General features: G+C 46.6%; 1 pseudogene; it reads left to right on the plus strand.

Moving 5' to 3' along the window:
* Nucleotides 1–3395: 3395 nt before the first annotated feature.
* Nucleotides 3396–3912, plus strand: LOC129151183 (ferritin light chain-like; annotated as a pseudogene).
* Nucleotides 3913–16937: the final 13025 nt, after the last annotated feature.

Below are 16937 nucleotides of genomic sequence, written 5' to 3' on the forward strand. Positions count from 1 at the left end.
CATATGAGGTCCAGGCATGCAGATATTCAGAGAAGAAAGGGTGTGTTTTTTTTGATCTGAGAATCATACATGCTGGCAATAAATGCCATGCTTGAACGCAGCTGCACGCACACACGACAATGTCCATGCACACGGGAGCATCACTGTCTCCCGCACGCTTTGGTGATTAGATGTGCCACGTGTGAAGGCCACACAGCTGTGAGGAGGCAGGCCTTGGCTCCGGGATAAATCTGACTTTCTCTCTCAGCCAGGATTCTTCAGTTGCTAGAAACAGAAAGCTGGTCACAGTTAAAGGGGAGTGTATGGGCTCACCTAACTGAGAAATGAGCATTCGGGTCAGGTGTAGCTTGATCCAGGGGCTCAGGGACAGTGTGCGGGCCTGGCTTTTTCCCCAGCCCAGCCCCCCCCTCCCCCCCCCCCCCCCGCCCCGCGCTGTCCCCGTTGATTCCTAAGCCCAGGCTCTCCCCTTGCGAGGGCCTCACCACATAGGCAGTCAGCTGCCAAAGCTCTAGGTTCGGATCCAACCGAAAAAACAGAAAGCAGATCTTTCCCAACAGCTCAAACAAACCAAGTTCTGTGCCTGGGTCTCTTTAGCCTGAATTAGACCAAGTGCCTGCCTATCCCTGAACTTATCGCTGTGACCAGGGGTATGCTGGGTCCTGGAGCAGGGTTGTGGGGGAGGGTTAGTTTTCTAGAATAAAGTCAGGGTCAAGGGATGTGGCCAGTCAAGCTTCCCTTCCCTCCCCAAAGGAGTGGGTTCTCAGAAGTTCGTCCTGGAAGAGACAGCACCCATACTGCTGCTTCTCCCTGTGCCTCCCCCCGCCTTCCTCTCCCCCCGCCCCGCCACCCCCCTGTCTGTTCTCCCTGCTGCTCCCCCTGCTCTGAGATGCTGCTTCCCTTGGACTGCGCTCCAGGTCCCTGATTGGATCAGACAGTGGGAGGCACAGGCAGATCCAAGGGAGGGAGGAGGAGAAGTGGGGGGATTTTTTCCTCTCCTTCCCTGCTCCAGAGTCTCCCAGGGCCCCATCTCCCTGGGTGCCAGTCACACCATGTCCCCACCTGCCCCTTCAGCCCTGGAGGGAGCAACAGCTTCCTGCTGCCGTCATCTGTAGGCACCTCGATGCTTCGTGTTCATTCCCTGTCCATATATTTGTACCTTGTCCCTTAAAGCTTTTTCATTTAAACCAGGGGTCAGCAACTTTGGCCCACAAGCCAAATGCCTCCTCCCCGCCCACCCCCCCGCCCCAAACCCACCCCCAACACAGTTTCACCAGAACACAGCCATGCCCAAGATTTAGGTGCTGGCCCTGGCGAGTTGTGGCAGAGACCATGGGTGACTAAGAAAGCCAAAAATATTTCCTACTTGGCCCTTCAGAGAAACAAATTTGCTGCCCCCTGGGGAAAACCATCCTTGATGGATGCTGGCTCCTGCCGGGGCCGGGGCCCTGTCTATCACGTCTCCTTAGAGAATGTAAGAGGGCACTGCTTTTGCTGGGAGGCTTGCATGTGAATGTTGGGAAGAAACTAACACATAAAGCCCACCCCACTGGCTCAAGGGGAAACCACGGAAGGGGAAGAGAGGTGCAGGGGTCTTTTTTATACATGGGCCAGGCCCTCTCCCAGCCCAGGAGCTGAGGGATCTCAGAGCGGACGATGCCCCAATCCAGCCCCCAATCCAGGCGCCCTGGCCGCCACTCTTACAGACAGCACACCTGAGTGCTCCCACTTCATCCCGGCGAGCCAGTGAACGGGAAAATCAATATGTAAAGAACCAAACCGAAATGCTGGATGAAAAAGATGAACACTGCTAGGTTTAGAAAGTAAAAATGTTCTAAACAGATAAACAGTAAGCAAAGCGCTTTGATTTGTACTGTTTTCCAGTCCATAAAACCCTAATATCTGCCAACGTTTCATTAAGAGCTTCCACCGCAAAAAAAAAAAAAAAAAAACGTTCCCCGAGCTGCAGACCCAATCTTTGGCAATGTTTTACGTGGGTGCTAAATGGGGGGGAAGTCTGCTCAATCATACACAGAGCGCTAGTTTAGGGGGAAAGTAAATGCTGCAGCTAAATGAACAATATCTATCATTTTGCAATGCATTTATTCCAGTCAATCAAAAAAGGAAAAGAAAAAAAAAAGTAGGCAAAGAGCATTTATGGGAGTGAATATAAAAAAGCAGCCACCCAGCAATGAACATCTGTAACCAGAGCCTTCAGCTTTCAGAAGCAGGGAGGGTTTGTGGTTTGAATAATAGCTTTGGTGAAATAAATGGTCAAATTATGTCAGAAAATGCCTCATTTGGACTTCTAGCCCTTTGCGATCTCCAAACCTAATAGCACTTCATTTTATGAAATCCCTTCCTAATCCAGCAAAGCCTCTTTCTCTAATGTCCCCCTCATTCCCACAGTGGCCCCACTGGACGCTCCCCTGAGTGACCAGCCAGAACTGAAGGGACCACACAGGACTCTTTTCTTTGATGATCTCTATTCCGTGGCTGCAAGGAAGAGGGAAGAGCCCCGGACAGGAAGTCGGCAACCCTGAAGTGGAGTCTGTTCCATGATGCTGAGAAGCCTTAGGCCAGTGGTCGGCAAACTGCGGCTCGCGAGCCACATGCGGCTCTTTGGCCCCTTGAGTGTGGCTCTTCCACAAAATACCACGGCCTGGGCGAGTCTATTTTGAAGAAGTGGCATTAGAAGAAGTTTAAGTTTAAAAAATTTGGCTCTCCAAAGAAATTTCAATCGTTGTACTGTTGATATTTGGCTCTGTTGACTAATGAGTTTGCCGAACACTGCCTTAGGCCAATCATGAAATCACTCTCTGAGCCTCAGTTTCTTGATCTGTGAAATGGGACCAACACTCTCCCCCTCATACCCTAGCCATCCAGGTCTTGTAAATGCATCCATTTCCATTTGATGATATTTACTAAGCACCTTTTATGTGTCGGGAGGCTGCTGGGTGAGGAGGGAGATGCAGCCGCTCCCCCTGAAAGCTCACCTGCAGAGGGGAGAAAGGCCAGTGACGTACACTGAGGAGAGCTAGCATAGCCACAGAGACGGGCCTTTGAAAGCACCTGTGGGCCAAAAGGAGCTTCTGGAAGAAAGGGATCTCTAAACATATTCTGAAGATAAATTCAAAGACGGAGGGTGGAAGGGAGGATTTAATGCCTACCAGGAAGAAGAACACAAGCCCTTAGAGGGACTAAAAGTAGTTTGGAGGCAGTGCCCTCAGTGGTCCCGGATCTGTCTCTTGCTTCAACAGTGTTTGGAGGGAACAGACCCAGGGACGCCCCTTCTTCCAGCCTCCGACCACCCTCCTGCGTCTTATCCAGTCACCACCTTCAGAACCACCTCCGGGACCAGCCAATTTTCTACCTTAACTCCTTATTGCCCAACAACCATGAGCTCCCAAATTCGTCAGAATTATTCCACCCAGGTGGAGGCTGCGGTCAACCGCCCGGCCAACCTGCATCTGCGGGCCGCCCACACCTACCTCTCTCTGGGCTTCTATGGATGATGTGGCTCTCGAGGGTGTGGGCCACTTCTTCCGTGAGTTGGCAGAGAAGAAGCGCGAGGGCGCTGAGCATCTCTTAAAGCTGCAAAACACGTGAGGTGGCCTCATTCTCTTCCAGGATGTGCTGAGGCCTTCCCAGGATGAGTGGGCAAAACTCAGGACGCCAGGGAAGCCGCCCTGGCCTTGGAGAGAAACCTGAACCAGGCCCTTTTGGAGCTGTGAGCCCCAGGTTCTACCCACGCAGACCTCATCTCTATGACTTCCTGGAGAACCACTTCCTGGGTGAGGAGGTAAAACTCACCAAGAAGACGGGCGACCACCAGACTGACCTCCGCAGGCTGCCGGCCCCCAGGCTGGGCTGGGCCAGTACCTCTTCAAAAGGCTCACCCTCAAGCACGACTAGGAGCCTTTGGAGCCCAGAGGCCTTTCAGAGCCCTCTCTGCATCCCTGGTGTCTGGCTTTTACCTGAGCCTCTTCCCAAAACTACTAGCCATTCTTTTAACCACCCTGGAGCCCTCTCCCATGCATTGGACCAAATGAAACAATAAAGCTTTTTGCAGCATAATTAATTAATTAATTAATTTTAAAAAGTAGTTTTGAATCCCCAGATTCAAGGTGAGGAGGCAAGAGGCCTGGGAAGGAAGGGGAGCTGAGAAGGACCAGTTAACCAGGGCCTCCTGGTTCGGCCAAGGCATTTGGACTTAACCTCGAAATCCACGGGGAGCCCAGTGGAGGGTTTCTGTTGAGGGAGGTGACATGATTCGATGTGTCTTAGGAGGCCTGTCCCCACTCTCCAACAGCTGTGGGTGGAGAAGCAGTGAAAGGGGAGGCTGGCGGCAGGGAGACCCAGAATCCAGGGACAGGGGGCAGCTGCTGACATGGGATAGAGGAAGTGGGGCTGAGGGAAAACAGACAGATGTAAGAGGCATGGAATTGATGGAATGACTTGATAGATTGGGGACAGAAGGGGCAGAAGATGGCAAGAAAGGTACTAGGCTTCTGGCTTGGATAAAAGGGCATATGCTGGTTCCACTCACTGAGAAGGAGCACAGTTGAGGTGGGGCCTGGCGCAAGGCAAGATACACGGTAGGTGCTCAGTATGTGTTTGTTGATTCAAAGTAGAATCTTGATTCTCCTAGCTTCATTCTCACCCACCTCTGTTACCTTGCGCGCGCACACACACACACACACACACACACACACACACACACACACGGTCCCCACCCACTCACCTCATCTTGCCCATCACTGCCTGCTAAATCTTTTTAAAACACCAATTTGTCTGTCAGATGTAAATGGCTCATTTAAAAGGCTCAGGATTTCCCCAGGCACCACTCAAAGCCCCTCTGCTCAGCCTCCCTAATCCGGCTCCCCATACCAAGCCAGCCTGTTTCTGCTTGGCTTCAGTCCGGCTGTCCAGACAGCAGCCCATGACCCGCTGGCCTCCAGGCCTTATTTCAGGCTGTGCTCCCCCATCCCATCCCCCCAGAGCGCCCGCCTCTCCTTTCCGTCATGCTGCCACTGCAGGTTCAAATCAGAGAACCACGTGCAGACCAGGAAAACAGAAAGCAGCTCTCTCCACACTCCTGTTACTCCTGTTAATGCAAAGCAGGCTTCCAGGCAACACATGGGGTTGAGGAAGTTGCAAGAGGAGAAACAAGAGGTAAGTTTATCTTGATTATAAACTAGAGGCCTGATGCAGGAAATTCGTGCAAGGGTAGGCCTTCGCAGCCCCAGATGCCGGGGCCCTCACGGCCCCACCCCCCACCCACACCCACCTTGGCCTGGCGCTGCCCACATCTGCCGTCACACACCCCTGGTTCAGTGGTTCCTCAGAGCCCCCTGATCAATTGTCCCATAGAGGGTGACCTGGGCCTCCCTCTTTGGGGCGATCGTGGAGTCCTCAATTGATCACCCCGCTGCCCAGTGGCCTGAGCCTCCCTCTGCAGGCGATCGTTGGGCAATGGCAGCCCCACTCCCCTCCCCAATCTCATCGAACCCGCCTTGGCTGGCCTGACACCAGTGCATGTCATAACGTGATCATCCGGACAGTTGTTCTGCTGGTCAGCTGTTAGGTCGATTTGCATATTATGCTTTTATTATTATAGATTGGCTAATAAGATATGTCTTAATGCATCCTCCTATCACATTCCAGACTCTGAGTCCTTCTGATGTTGAAACACGTTTTAAAAGTATGAGTGGATTATGATAATCAGTTTTCTTCCAGGCCTTAGCTATAGAAACTACTATTCCCATTCTCTCTGCAAATGCACCCACTTTAGTGTGTCCTGCTGGGAAATGAAGGCAATTGCCTCATGCCTGGTAATTACCAAAGATTTATTTGAAAGTACTACCTCACACTCAGTGAGAAATAAGGCTAAATGAAAAGAAAAACAATTAGCCCAAATGTGTCAACCTCAACCATGTTGATTGGTTGGTTGGTTGATTTTTTTTTTTTAATATATTTTATTGATTTTTCACAGAGAGAAAGGGAGAGGGATAGAGAGCTAGAAACATCGATGAGAGAGAAACATCGACCAGCTGCCTCCTGCACACCCCCTACCGGGGATGTGCCCGCAACCAATGTACATGCCCTTGACCGGAATCGAACCCGGGACCCTTCAGTCCGCAGACCGACGCTCTATCCACTGAGCCAAACCGGTTTCGGCTGGTTGGTTGATTTTAAAAGCCCATTTTTATTTCTAGAATCAAAAGTTGCAAAAACAAACAACACCACACCACACACACACACACACACACACACACATACACACACACACACACAAACACACACACTCTCTCTCTCCAGTAGCTACAGTCCTCAAATGAGAAGCCCCTGGGGCATGCACAGACAGGGTTACTTTGAAGGCCATCTACTTTAGTGTTGGAGCCTCACCCAGGATCCGGGGAAGGGCACCCCACTGGACAAACAGGACCCTCAAATTGCAATCTCTCAGGCCAAGAGAGCTACCAACCAACAGGCCCAAGTTCTGCTCTCTGTTCACCAGCCTCCCCCCTGGAGTACGACAGGCCTCCTGCCTGAAGCCAGCTCACTCCTCAGCCACTAGGACAGCATTTCTCAAACTCTAGTCCAAGAACCCCCTGCACCTGCATTAGGATCACCTGGACTTTTCTTTACACACGTAGATGTGTGCTCCCTAGCCTGCATTTGCTGAGTCCAAGTCTCTAAGGGTTCATTCCTCAGCACCAGCAGTGCAGACAGACTAGCAAGGCTCTCTTTCCTCCCAGTCCACAGGCATTTCCTTCCATTGTTCTTGGGATCCATCTTAGGGTCTCTGGTCCATCATCTTTATTTTAAACGTCCTTGCAATTCTACTGTGTTCCCCCATTAAATTCACTTCCCAGCCACCTCAATAACTGTCTATTCTCTTCCACTCTCTTTGAACTACAATTTCCTAATTACCAGTCCTAAAACTTGTAGCATGTGACCTCACTCTGAGTTCTCTGAGGATTAAGAGGCTGCCAAATGAGAATTCCCTCCTCCTCTAGGTACCAAAACACAGACATGCGCGCACACACACATGCACACCCACACACTCACACACACAACACACACATCTCCACTGCCCCCCGCCCCCTTCACCTTGACTCTGGACCCCACCTCACCCTCTTCCGAACCTTCCACTATCAATATACCTCCTTTCTCCTGTGTGTCCGGTCACATCTTCTCAACTGAATCCTTCCCTTTGACTCTTTTTTCTGTTGTAGAGTTATCACTAGAGTAACAAATAAGTCTGGGGATTCTCTCCAATGTCATTGCATCAAAGAGAACATACTCTATGCTCAGCTAGAACAGTTGAATGTTAGCCTGATTGTTGTCTATAAATCCTTAACAGAATGAAGACTACGTCTCCATACAGCTTGCTAATTCTTTTTAAATAAAAATTTCAAATAGATTAAAAAATAGAGGAACTAGTATAATCACCCCCCCCACTTACCCATCACCAAGCCTCAACAATTATTAACATTTTACCAATGTATTTTAAAAGAAATCTCATGTATCAGGTGATCATATTATGCATCTCTAGCTGATATTTTTTCTATACATCATGGTTGTAGAGAAATCCATTCTCTTGTTTGCTGTTCATGGGCATGTAAATAGGTATATCTATCTGGAGAGCATTTTGGTAGCTTATTTACAGAGTCTACAGATAAGGATTTGCCTTTGACCTAGCATTTCTACTTCTAGGAATTTGTTCCACTGAATAACCAGATAACATTCAAAGGTATTTGTGCAGGAATTTAAAGTAAAAATAAAATTAAAAAGGCCCAGACAGCATGGGTCAGTGGTTGAGTATCGAACTATGAACCAGAAAGTCACGGGTTCAATTCCCAGTCAGGGCACTTGCCCCGGTTGCGGACTCACAGGAGGGACTTGCAGCAGGCAGCCGATCAATGATTCTCTCTCATCATTGATGGTTCTATCTCTCTCTCCCTGTTCCTTCTTCTCTGAAATCAATAGAAATCAATTTTTAAATATATAAATAAAAATTATAAAGTCCCCAATTCGTCACCCTGCCCTGTATTCATGCCTTTGGGCCATATTTGTGCAGAGCCATTTTATTCTGTGCACTTGGCCAGATGGCTTGCTTTGGCCAACAGGACGTGAGCAAGTATGACACAAGAAGAAGCTTGCAAAAAAGTCCTTGCATATTTCTGGATAGCCCTGCTCTATGAGGCATGCCAGGGTTAGCTTCCTGGAGGACAACTCACCCGGAACAGAGCAGAAGTGCCCTGTTGCCCCAGCTGTGGCCATCCTAAAGGAGCCAGGAGCCAGCCAGTCCCAACACGTGAGCAAGTCAAAATGAAGGGGGCTGCTCAGCCAACCTGCAGCTGGCTGCAAAGGCATAAGCGAGCCCAGGTGAGCTGAACCCCTGCAAACTTGTAAACTAGTATAATGACGCCCCCACTTACCCATCACCAAGCCTCAACAATTATTAACATTTTACCAATGTATTTTAAAAGAAATCTGATGTATCAGATGATCATATTATGCATCTCTAGCTGATATTTTTTATAATAAGCAAGTGTTTATTCTTGTAAGCCACTGAGATTTTGTTTGCTCACTATATGACATTATTATGTCAATAGATATCCGATACAATTTGCTGTTTAAACCTCCAACAGCTGGAGAATAGCACCGTGCAATACCATGTAGTCATTCAGAATGCTGCGTAGATATGTACCAATATTCACAATAGACTGATAAATTGCAGAAGAGGGAGCAGGTTGCAAAACAACATATAGAATATGACATCATTTTCATAAAACATAGATGACTACATTTGCTAATGAAAGTGTTGCTGACATGATAATCTCTGGATGGTAGGATGTAAGGTGATTCTTATTTTTTGTTTTGTATAGTTATCTGAGTTGTATAGTTACCCTAAAAGAACATGTGTCATGTAATTTTTTAAAGGGAAGAAAAACACCATTGCTGCAGAGTAGAACATTTTGTTTAATTGTCCTCTGGCTTATGAGTAACAATCCTGAGTGTTTTTTTCAAGTACTTTGTGTGGATAAAGTCGTCAGTAGTCATTTCTGCGGCATCCTTGTGTAAGAAACTTGGAAACATCACCTCTTCCAGGATTCACTAGGGATTGCAGGTGGCAGAACACTTACCTCCTCCCACCAGCAAACCCGAGAAGAGCAGCTCTGTGGGTGGAGGTGGCTTCACACCAGCCCCAAAGTTAGAAGAACCCCATGTTCCCAGACCACCATTAGAGCCAAGGAAGTCATAAGAGTCCTCTCCCCTGGAGACAAGGGTTGGGGAGACTGGGAGCAGAGCACAGCATCCCAGTAAGTTCCTGCCTACATACAGCCTAGTTATAACCCTTGGACAAACAAAAGAGAACTTTCTCTGAGTTCCTACTAACAGGTTGTCAAATCTCATACATTCAGAATAAGGAATTCAATGCCCCAGGGCAGGTCAAGGATACCTAACACTCTAATCCTTCACTCTAATCCTTCCAAAGGCAAAAAAACCTCTCTCTCTCTCTCTCTCTCTCTCTCTCTCTCTCTCTCTCTCTCTCTTTTTCTCTCTCTCTTCCTTTCTCTGACGTTGCAATTCTAATTTTTTTTTTGCTTCATGTGTTTTCAGACTCTGCTATAACTTTTACTAGTCTTTGCAATATTCTTCGCTATGAAATGTACTTTGATATAAATATAGACCAACTCTCTTTCAATTAGCATCAGCATGTATATTTTTTCAACCTTTTACGTTTAGCCTCTTTCTGCCTTCACATTTAAGGGGTGCATTTCCTGTAGGCAGCATATAGCTGGGTATTGCTTTTTTTATCCAATTTGACAATCCCTGCCTTTTAAACTGGGGTATTTATATGAATTACTTTTAATGTGATTCTAAACATAGTTAGGTTTAAGTCTATCACCTTGCTACCTTTTTCTATTCCTCTCATCTGCTCTGGGTTCCATTTTTCTCTCTTTTTTTCTACCTGTTTTTGTATTAATTGAGTACTTTTTATGATTTCATTCTATGACCATTGTTGGCTCATTAGCTATAACCCTTTGCTTTGATATTTTTGTATTGCTTAATGGAAGTTAAACAGTCAATTGCTGAAGGAGACTCACAGCACCCAAAATGACACTGTTTACTAGTACAAACTTACAGGAAAAGGATACACATGTAACAGCATAAAAGACACCGATCACAACCGAAGTCTGTCTCACAGCAATGGGTCTGGAAACTTCAGGAGGCGTCTCCGATGGTCCCTGCCTCTCTAAGGGCCATGGCCAAATGCAGTTTACACCTTGGATCTGGAACCACTGTCATGTAGACAGAACACCTCAGAACAAGGAGACCCTAAAGTGCCTCACCTGGTCTCACAGGAATATTCTTGCTGCGTAAGAACAGAGTCCTCCAGGAGTCTCAATAAATAACTCTGACAAGTTGGTAAAAATTGCCCCCAGATTCCTCAGTCCCATGGTTTTAAGGCAACACTCTGAATGGGCATGTTTGATGCCTTTACTAAGGTTCAGTGCTATGCAGACCTATTAGCAAAACTGCTCAGGTGAATTCCAAGGCTGCTGGCATGAACCCTTTATGCAAATCTACCGTCCAGTGATATTACACCGCTTCATGTATGAGAACCTGAAAACAGTATACTGCCGCCCTAACCGGTTTGGCTGGGTGGATAGAGCGTCAGCCTGTGGACTGAAGGGTCCCAGGTTCAATTCCGGTCAAGGGCATGTACCTTGGTTGTGGGCACATCCCCAGTAGGGGGTGTACAGGAGGCAGATGATCGATTGTTTCTAGCTCTCTATTCCTCTCCCTTCCTCTTTGTAAAAAATCAATAAAATATATATTTTTAAAAACCAGTATACTGCCATTTCTCTCCTCCTGACCTTTATAAGATTGTTATTATGCATTTTACTTATGCATGTCATAAATACCACAATACATTGTTATTGTTTTAATTTGAGCAATTATATTTTTAATGTTTTAAATAAGAAAAATAGCTTATATATGTACCCTTTCAGTTACTATTCTGGCCCTTTGATTTCTATGTGTAGAGCCAGATTTCCACCTGGTAACATTTTCCTTTTGCCTTCTTGATTCTCCAGTCCTCCTTTGCTGCTTTCTTTTGTATTAAGTGAATGTTTTCTAGTGTAACATTTTCATTCCTTTAATGAGCTTTTCACTACATATTTTTTATATCCTTAGTCCCTGCACTAGAGCTTACATTATACATCTTAACTCACCAGAGTCTACTTAGATATACATACTAACAATTCCAGTGAGATATAGAAATGTTGACCCTATATAACAATTCCCTTCCTCCCTTATTATTTCTATACCTATTAAAACTATACATGTTACAAACCCAACAACACATTATTGTAATTATTACTTTATATAATTTTATGTCTTTTAAAGGAGCTGAACAAAGAAAGGAGAGTAAGTACAGTCATGCATTGCTTAGTGACCAGATATGTTATGGGAAATGCATCGTTAGGTGCTGTGCGAACATCGTAGTGTGCACTGACACAGTAGGTACCTAGATGGAGTAGCCTCCCACTGTCACTGTATGGGCTACATTTTTATAGGACTGGCTGTGCACAGATGTGTTTACACCAGCATCAGCACACACACACACACACACACACACACACACACACACACACGAGTAGTATAGTGTGAGCCGGGACAGTGGGCTTTTCTTTTTGTACTGTAAGTGCCTGACTTAAGCTTTGATGGCTGAGGTAGCCACTGCAGAGACAACCACTCCCTCTAGCTGTCCTTTCATTATCTTACCTAATAATAGATAAACATGTAAATTGACCGTACCTCTGCTATGCCCACAGCTAATCAGAGTGAGTATGCAAATTAACCCAACAAAGATGGTGGGTTAATTTGCATATGCAGGCATAGAGCCGCAGGGAGGGGCGGGATGCCTGCTATGAGGGGGAGGGGGGCAGCAGAGGGAGCTACAGTAGCAGTGCTCCGGACAGAAGCGAGGACTTGCCGGCTCCTGGGCAGCTGGGAGTGAAGCCAGGAGAAGGAAGGCCTATCCTTGCACGAATATCATGCAACAGGCCTCTAGTAACCTTTTATAATAAACTGGCAATCGAGTAGGTAAAATGTTTTCCTGAGTTCTGTGAACTGCTCTAGCAAATTAACTGAACCTGGGGTTAGGGTGCAATCTATAGCTAGTAGGTCAGAAGCACAGATAACACCCTGGACTTGTGATTGGCATCTGAAGTCGGGGCAGTCTTGTGCGACTGAACCTGTAACCTGGGGGATCTCAATGCTGTCTCTGGGTAAACAGTGTCAGAATTAGGTTGTAGAACACCCAGCTGGTGTTGCAAATTGCTTGGTGGTATGGGAAAAACCACACATACACTTGGTGGTCAGGAGAGTCCGAAGTGAAGAGTTATACTAGGATTGTGTGTGAAGAAAATGAAAACAAGTTTTCTTTTACATCCATGCGGTGTATTTTTTCATCTCAGATATCATATTTTTAATCTCTCAACTTTCAACTTGTGTTTTTTGTAACTTCCTTGTCTCTTCTGAACTTTTTAGACAAGTTGAATACAATTATAATAACTATTTTAATGTTCTTCCCTGTTCATTCTAACATCTGTGTTAGTCTGGGCCAGCTTTGATTAAATGATAACTCTCATTATGGGTCATGTGTTCCTGCCTTTTTGTGTCTTTGATTGGACACTAGAAATTATGAGTTTTACCTTGCTGGGTGTTGGACATTTTTTATATTCCTATAAGTTTTCTTTAGCTTTTTTTCCTGGGAGGAAATTCAGTTACTTGGAGACAGCTTGATCTTTTCAGGTCTTGCTTTACATTTGTGAGGAATTTCCTGGAGCAGAGCTCAGTCTAGGGCAGTGGTCGGCAAACTCATTAGTCAACAGAGCCAAATATCAACAGTACAACGATCGAAATTTCTTTTGAGAGCCAAATTTTTTAAACTTAAACTTCTTCTAACGCCACTTCTTCGAAATAGATTCGCCCAAGCTGTGGTATTTTGTGGAAGAGCCACACTCAAGGGGCCAAAGAGCCGCATGTGGCTCGCGAGCCGTAGTTTGCTGACCACGGGTCTAGGGCTAACTATTCCCTACCATGGAGAGACGACCCGCCTGAATACTCAACCCAGTGCTCCATGGATCGTGAGTCTTTCCAATCTGGCTGGTGGGAACAGGCATTGTTCCTGGCACTCACTGCTTCTTCTAATTTTCAGATGTGGTTCATTCCTTGGCCTCCCAGCATTCCCGGATCAGTACTCAGCTAAATACATAAGGGGCTCTGACCCTTGCAGCTATCTGCTCTCTAGTGCTCTTGCCTAAGGACTGTGACTTGATCTTTCTGGACAGTCACCTTCCTCTTTTCAATTCAGGGAGACTTCCAGGCTTCATCTTAGTTCCCTCTCTCTGCACTGTGGCCTGGAAAGTTTACCAGAGCAGTGGTGTGAGGCAATTGTAGGACTCACCTTGTTTATTTCAAATACCCTTCAAATAAACGTTTTCAAGGTGTCCAGTGCCTTAAAAATGGTTGTTTCATATATTGTGTCTGTTTCTTGCTTGCTTATTTGTTTGTTTTCCAAAGGGGAGATAAATCCAGTCCCTCTCTTACTCCATCTTGACCAGAAGCAGAAGTCGGTAGCTACTCTTCTATTATTTACTCAAAATATTCTCTGGGCACCTACGAGCCAAGTACTGTGCTAATGCTGAATATACACTGGTGAATCTCAAAGGTATGTCCCTGGCCTCATGGCAAACCTGTCTTCGAAGGATCGACATCTGTGAGAAGGCAGAAAATTTGCTAGTCCCTGGATCTATGCACACTGACATGAATCACAGGTGGTTCTTCCACTCAAGGAATTCAGAATTAGGAAAGACCAAGGCAAATTAGTTACTACAAAGCAGACTGTGAAAAGTGTTGTGTGTGAGATACAAAGACTCTGGGCACCCATATTGAGGAAGTAATGCATTTAATTTGAGTTATGGGAAAGCTTCACAGAGGAAGCACAATTGAGTTGGGCCTTGAAGAGTGAGTGTAATTTTGCTTGGTGGAGAAGTTGAAGGAGGTGGAACAGTCAAAGTGCTTTTAAGCATCAAAATACTAGTAGTTCACATGATTCCCTCTAGCAGACACAGCCGTCGGCTCATTCTTCCTTGTACAGAACCCCAATCCTGTGCTTCAGAGGAAACTGTATTTTCCAGCCCCAGAGAGTGAATTTTGATTTGTCAGCATCAACTCCAGGAATTCCATCCCCATTGTCTATCACTGGGTCAGGTGTAACACAGGTCTGGCCAATGAAATGTGAAAGAAAGTCTGCAGGGAAAGTTTTCCTCCTGATAAAGGGAGGAAACACACCTCTGAGAGAAAACAAACAGAAAACCTGGTCCCTGACGGTGTCATCAAGTCATGCGAATTAACCAATCTGAAATTGATCTGACTCTTGTTACGTGAGATGATCAAGTTTTCTGACTATTTTAGTGACTTCTAGTTGGATTTTGTAGTTGGTGATATTCCTTACAGCCAGACGCAACAAATAAGCGCACCCTAAATGACCAACTCAGCTATTGGACATTTGCTCTTCCTTTCCACTGATTCAACCCACTGCTAAATTTCACTCTTCTTGCTTCTGGTCCCTTTGTCTCGTCAAGAATGGAGGTTAATCTAAGAGATGACCTTGTACTTAGCCATACAGGCACATGGGGAGAAATAAAAAGCAATTTTAAGATGAAAGAAAGCAATTGCACAGTACATACTTTGACTAGGACTAGTCACTACTCTGATTCTTTGGTTGAGAGGACTTGTTTAACACTCATATGATGGTGGAAGGATGAAAATACAAAAAAAGAAAATACAAAGGCAAGCCCAGGAGAAATTATATAAACTCTTTCACATTCACAGCCCTGCTGGAATTCTCTGCTAATTCCCATGGGAGCCAAGACTGCCTCTGGAACAATATGACTGTTGGAAACCACTAGTGTCTGGCAGGAAGCCAACTAGAACAGGAGCAAAGGAGGTACTTCCCCATTCCTGAGAGTCTGGATCAATCCCGTGGGCCCAGAGTCCCTGTGGCAATTCCCATTCCCTTCCTGATCCTCCTCTTCTTTGTCCTGCTCCCATCTCTTCCTCTCTGTGCCTCCTCCTTCTTCTTCTTCTCCTCTCAGCCCCATGCCCCAACCCCACACAACAGTTCACATCCTGCCTGCCTGGTGAACCCAGAAGGTCCTAAGCCACCTACTTCTCAAGGCTCTGGCATTTTAATAGGGAGCTCTTACACACTCAACATAATGCTTGTCTATTGCTAGAAATTCAGGTCTCTGGACTGGCAGTGGGGAACATGTCTGTTCTCGAGCACAGCACTTCCGGTCTCATGAAAAGTCAGCTTAGGTGGGGTGAGGTATCAAGGACCAGATCCCCAGGCCTCACTGCCCGCTGGTAGAGAGGTACAGGATCACAAGGACATTCCTACTACTCCTCTCAAACCCTACTGCTTTCTGCCAGCTCACACGGGACCTTATCCTCTTCTCATACACCCAGCCCCCTGCTGTCTGTCTGTCTATCTTATCCCACTCACCTTCAGCCTCAATTTAGATATCCCCTCTTCCGGGAGGCCTTCCCCAATCAAACCCCAAGTCTGGGTCCTGTCCCTCTGCTGTACCTCTATAACGCTGAATGCCTTCCTCTCCGAGCACTTGTTACGCGGATTTGCAATCCATGGCTGCTCAGTACACCAATAGCCAGCATAGCCCTGACATTTAGCAGGTGCTCAGTTTACTGAATGAGTGAATGTTCACATACCCTATCGCTCTGCAGAGACCTTGGCTGTGTAGTTTCCCATCGAACTCTTAGTTCCCAGTCCAGTGCTTAGGCCATGGTGGGCACACAATGATTACTTGTTAGTTGATCAAAAGAAGTATTCAAAAGAAAGGTAGATGAGTCTATACTGTTGTTAGCAATGTCTAGACATTCTTTTTTTAAAAAATATATTTTATTGATTTTTTTTTAACAGAGAGGAAGGGAGAGGGATAGTTAGAAACATCGATGAGAGAAACATCGATCAGCTGCCTCATGCACAACCACACTGGGGATGTGCCCGCAACCGAGGTACATGCCCTTGACTGGAATCGAACCTGGGACCCTTCAGTCCGCAGGCCGATGCTCTATCCACTGAGCCAAACCAGTTAGGGCTGTCCATTCTTAATACGAGGGCAAGAAGCACTGACCAGGGGTCTTGTCTAGACTATCAGGGATGGAGTGGAGTGTGTGGGGAGGGGGGCGGGGGGCAGGGCAGAGCAGGGATAACAGAACAACCCTGGAAGTACAGCTGTCAGGGGTGTGGGAAGGGGCTCCTCTTTCAAACCACACTTTTAGTTTTCTAGGGATTCTTAACCTGGGGCTCACAAGTGAAGCTTCAGAAGATCCGTAAATCCCCTGACAGTTTAATCCAACCCCCATGCCAGCATGTGCATTTTTCTGGAAGAGGGCCCATGGCTTTCAGAGTCTGCCTCGAAAGGCTGGGACACAAAAAGAACTGTTGCCCTGGACCTGCACCGTCCAGGATGATCGTCACTAGCCACAGGTGGCGATTTACATTTAGACGTCAAAGCCTCAGTTACACCGCCTACATATCAAGTGCGCTCAGTGGCCACAACCTCCTGGACAGCCCAGGTATAGCACAGCGCATTCCCATCACTGCAGAAAGTCCTGCAGGCTTCTCTACATTGGCAGCTCTACTCCAGATTCAGTGCACAGGCAAGATTTGTTTGGATCATGTAGTGCGTTTGCAAAATGAATTGACATCATTTAGAGATGAAAGCATAAGCATCTGAAATCCCGATTTCTTTTGGGGAAATGGGACACTCTGCCAGCTTTGGGTCTGCATTCCTCCTGGTGCTGGAGTGCACGGGCTGCTCCGTTTA

This window comes from Eptesicus fuscus, chromosome 13, assembly GCF_027574615.1.
Source record: "Eptesicus fuscus isolate TK198812 chromosome 13, DD_ASM_mEF_20220401, whole genome shotgun sequence".
Taxonomy (NCBI): domain Eukaryota; kingdom Metazoa; phylum Chordata; class Mammalia; order Chiroptera; family Vespertilionidae; genus Eptesicus; species Eptesicus fuscus.